Source organism: Schistocerca serialis, chromosome 6 (assembly GCF_023864345.2).
Source record: "Schistocerca serialis cubense isolate TAMUIC-IGC-003099 chromosome 6, iqSchSeri2.2, whole genome shotgun sequence".
NCBI classification, from domain to species: domain Eukaryota; kingdom Metazoa; phylum Arthropoda; class Insecta; order Orthoptera; family Acrididae; genus Schistocerca; species Schistocerca serialis.
In genome coordinates, this window is record NC_064643.1 from 189,740,011 (window position 1) to 189,744,480 (window position 4,470).

Here is a 4,470-nt window from a genome sequence, read left to right on the forward strand (position 1 = left end):
GCTCGGCGTGCCATTCCAGCGGGTGGAAGAGGAGGCTGCCCATGGGTCCGTGCATGGCCACGGCTCCCAGAACCATCATGGTGCCGGTGAAGCCGTAGTTCTCCAGCAGAAAACGCACCACGTGCGGCATCGCCATCTGGCCCATATTTCCGCCCGACATGTACATGCCGACGGCACGCCCTCGTGCCTTCAAGAAGTACGTTTTCACTACCATGAAGCCGGACGGAGCGACTAGCCCAAAGCCGAGACCTGTCGAAAGTGAGCTGAACATAAGTACGTTTCCCGAACCCTGTAGTCCCACCAATATCAAAAAACATTATTTACAAAATTTTGACATAATTAACGCTCATTATCATAGTAAGGATGGTCGAAGCAGAGAGGATATAAAATGTAGACTGGCAATGGCAAGGAATGCGTTTCTGACGAAGAAACATTTGTTAAGATCGAGTATAGATTTAAATGTCAGGAAGTCGTTTCTGAAAGTATTTGTATGGAGTGTAGCCATGTATGGAAGTGAAACATGGACGATAAATAGTTTGGACAAGAAGAGAATAGAAGCTTTTGAAATGTGGTGCTGCAGAAGGATGCTGAAGAATAGATGGGTAGATCACCTAACTAATGAGGAGGTATTGAATAGAATTGGGGAGGAGTTTGTGGCACAACTTGACTAGAAGATGGGATCGGTTGGTAGGACATGTTCTGAGACATCGAGGGATAACCAGTTTAGTATTGGAGGGCATCGTGGAGGGTAAAAATCGTAGAGGGAGACCAAGAGATGAATACACTAAACAGATTCAGAAGGATCCAGGTTGCAGTAGGTACTGGGAGATGAAGAAGCTTGCACAGGATAGAGTAGCATGGAGAGCTACATCAAACCAGTCTCAGGACTGAAGACCACAACAACAACATCATAGTAAGCAAACCATACAAGAAAGAATTGGTAAAACCTTAGCACTCAGTTGTTTTAAGTTGGTCATTTCATTTTGGAATATAATTTTAAAATTTATTTCTCAAAACTAATATTACCATAACGAACAAAGAATGTGAGATGAAACTGGCAAAAAGTAAACAATCAGTATGTTTTAAGGAGGTGGTTTCACTTCAGAACCTCTGGGATATACAGTTCTGAACTACCCATCAATTCATGCTATACATTTGAAAGCATAATCTTCTTTTGCACAGACATAATTCCACATCTCGTGGGTGCTGTGAACTTATAATGCCTAAAACAAGTTATAGTCCAAAATAACAAGCAAAAATGGTTCTAAATTTTAAATAAATCGTCTGTCAAAACTATATACTGACCCAGTGGTTTCAAATCGAAACTACTCATAAGAGCAGTAGTGCATAATTAATATTACAATAGCTTTAGACATACTTGGCAACGACCTTACCACAGTGGATACACTGGTTCCCGTCAGATCACCGAAGTTAAGCGCTGTCGGGCGTGGCCGGCACTTGGATGGGTGACCATCCGGGCCACCATGCACTGTTGACATTTTTCGGGGTTCACTCGGCCTTGTGATGCCGATTGAGGAGCTACTCGACCGAACAGTAGCGGCTCCGGTCAAAGAAAACCATCATAACGACGGGGAGAACGGTGTGCTGACCACATGCCCCTCCTATCCGCATCCTCATCTGAGGATGACACGGCGTCGGATGGTCCCGATGGGCCAATTGTGGCCTGAAGACGGAGTGCTTTTTTTTAAGACATAATTTCACTGTCAATGATCTCCTAAAATCATGAAGCACATTCTCTGAGCCGACCCTATAAGTGTCTCCCACAACACATTACGTTCATAAGAGTACCTCAGCGTACCACTAGATGTCTCTTTACTGCAACGGCGTCGGTGATTTCATGTTAAAGGCACGAGTACTTCAACAAAAAATGAAATGGAAGTTTCAAGCGAAAACCACTGGTATCCAAAGGGTAAACAATATCGCTACTTCAGGAGATGGAAGTAACTAATATTGATCTATTCTGTTTGCCATAAAAGATTTCATGAAAGCCTGAAACACAAAATCAGTCATGTTGTTTATAAAATTAAGAGCGAATAATCAGGATAAACGATTCAGTTGTTGTCAAAGAGCAAGAATTATATAAGAAGCTGACTAGCGCAGAAAAAAATGGCATTCATCGCTAAAAGTAGTCTACCGTATGTGAATAAGGGCTTCAGTCTACACTAACAAAAAAATTATAAAACCGTCGTATCTGTCTGTTTGTGTATTAGAATACGCTGATCCCCGAAATTAACTGACGAATTTTTGTGGGTTTTTTTCAGGTACCGTGAGAGTAATTTGGAACAGCATATATGCTTTATTTCATCAAAACTGGACTGCGAAAGCAGATACCGTGGTTTAAAATTGTATCTAAAAACATCATGTCTGTCTATTTGTCTGTTTGAAAAGCTAATTTCCAATAGTACTACTCGAATTTTCATGGGGTTTTCACAGTTAACGGGAGCTTAGCTTGAGGCAACACACAGGCTTTACTTCTTCAAAATCGGATCACGCAAAAAAATATACATGAATGTGTGTTTGTTTGTGCCTTTTCGTGTCTAACCGCGGAAACGATTTTGATAAAACGTAGTACGGATGTTGCTTGAACACCGACGAAGATCATAGGCTACTTAAGAAAGCAGTATTGGGTATTTATTGATTTCTAGAATATTACACGAATTAGGCAAATATAGTTAATCTTTGGAAAAGCTATTTCTTCTTTCACTTTTGAACTTCATCATATTTGTGAAAACGCATTTGATGATTGGTATGTGCTACACAGTAAGTTCCAATATAATGTATACAATACTTATCTGTCCTCAAGGTGTTTTATCCATACTTCCATACTATAAGAGGAAGACTGCACTGTAGTTCCGTCTCTAGGTTGTCGCACAGATGAAAAAATGGTAGATATCGAAATAGACGACAGAGCGATAGAGAAAAAATTAAAATCGCTCAAAAGAGGAAAGGCCGGAGGACCTCATGGGATACCAGTTCGATTTTACATAGAGTACGCGAAGGAACTTGCACCCCTTCTTGCAGCGGTGTACCGTAGGTCTCTAGAGAGCGTAGCGTTCCAAAGGATTGGAAAAGGGCACAGGTCATCCCCGTTTTTAAGAAGGGACGTCGAACAGATGTGCAGAACTATAGACCTATATCCCTAACGTCAATCAGTTGTAGAATTTTGGATCACGTATTATGTTTGAGTATAATGACTTTTCTGGAGCCTAGAAATCTACTCTGTAGGAATCAGAATGAGTTTCGAAAAGACGATCGTGTGAAACCCAGCTCGCGCTATTCGTCCACGAGACTCAGAGGGCCATAGACACGGGTTAACAGGTAGATGCCGTGTTTCTTGACTTCCGCAAGGCGTTCGATATAGTTCCCCACAGTCGTTTAATGAACAAACCTTCACCGAGGAGTCAAGCAGTATATTGCTCCCTCCTATGCATATCTCGCGAAGAGATTGCTTATTTGCTTACCATCACTCGTCATAAGAGTACTACTCATATGCGAGCATAGCTGCGAGTATTAGCTAGATACATATAATTTGAAACCTTTAGGAAACCCTCCTACATTTTCGCTATTCATGCCGCAAAACTTCAGCATCGGAAATGATTATTTAATTTAACTTAATTTATTATTTCTTTACTACAAACTACATTCGCAGCACATTTTGGCCCAGTGACATGGTGCATTGTCATCCATCTACATCTACGTCTACATCTACGTCTACATCTACGTGATTATTCTGCTATTCACAAAGTGCCTGGAAGAGGGTTCAATGAACCACCTTCATGCTGTCTCTCTACCGTTTCACTCTCGAACGGCACGCGGGAAAAACGAGCACGTAAATTTTTTCCGTGCGAGCCCTGATTTCTCTTATTTTATAGTGATGATCATTTCTCCCTGTGTAGGTGGTTGTCAATAGAATGTTTTCGCAATCGGAGGAGAAAACTGGTGATTGAAATTTCATGAGAAGATCCCGTCGCAACGAAAAACACCTTTGTTTTAATGATTGCCACTCCAGTTCACATATCATGTCCGTGACACTGTCTCCCCTATTTCGCGATAATACAAAACGAGCTGCCCTTCTTTGTACTCTTTCCATGTCATCCGTCAGTCCCACCTGATAAGGATCCCACACCGCACAACAATACTCCAGAATAGGGCGGACAAGCGTAGTATAAGCAGTCTCTTTGGTAGACCTGTTGCACCTTCTAAGGATTCTGCCAATGAATCGCAGTCTTTGGTTTGCTCTACCCACAATATTATCTATGTGATCGTTCCAATTTAGGTTATTTGTAATCGTAATCCTTAAGTGTGTAGTTGAATTTACTGTCCTCAGTTTTGTGTGACTTATCGAATAATCGAAATTTAGTTGATTTCTTTTAGTAATCATGTGAATAACTTCACAATTTTCTTTATTCAGGGTCAATTGCCGCTTTTCGCACCATACAGATATCTTAT

At 41.3% G+C, this 4,470-nt stretch overlaps 1 pseudogene; it reads left to right on the top strand.

Annotated features, from left to right (window-relative positions):
* Positions 1–1,380: 1,380 nt before the first annotated feature.
* Positions 1,381–1,498, top strand: LOC126485429 (5S ribosomal RNA; annotated as a pseudogene).
* The last annotated feature ends 2,972 nt before the right edge of the window (positions 1,499–4,470 follow it).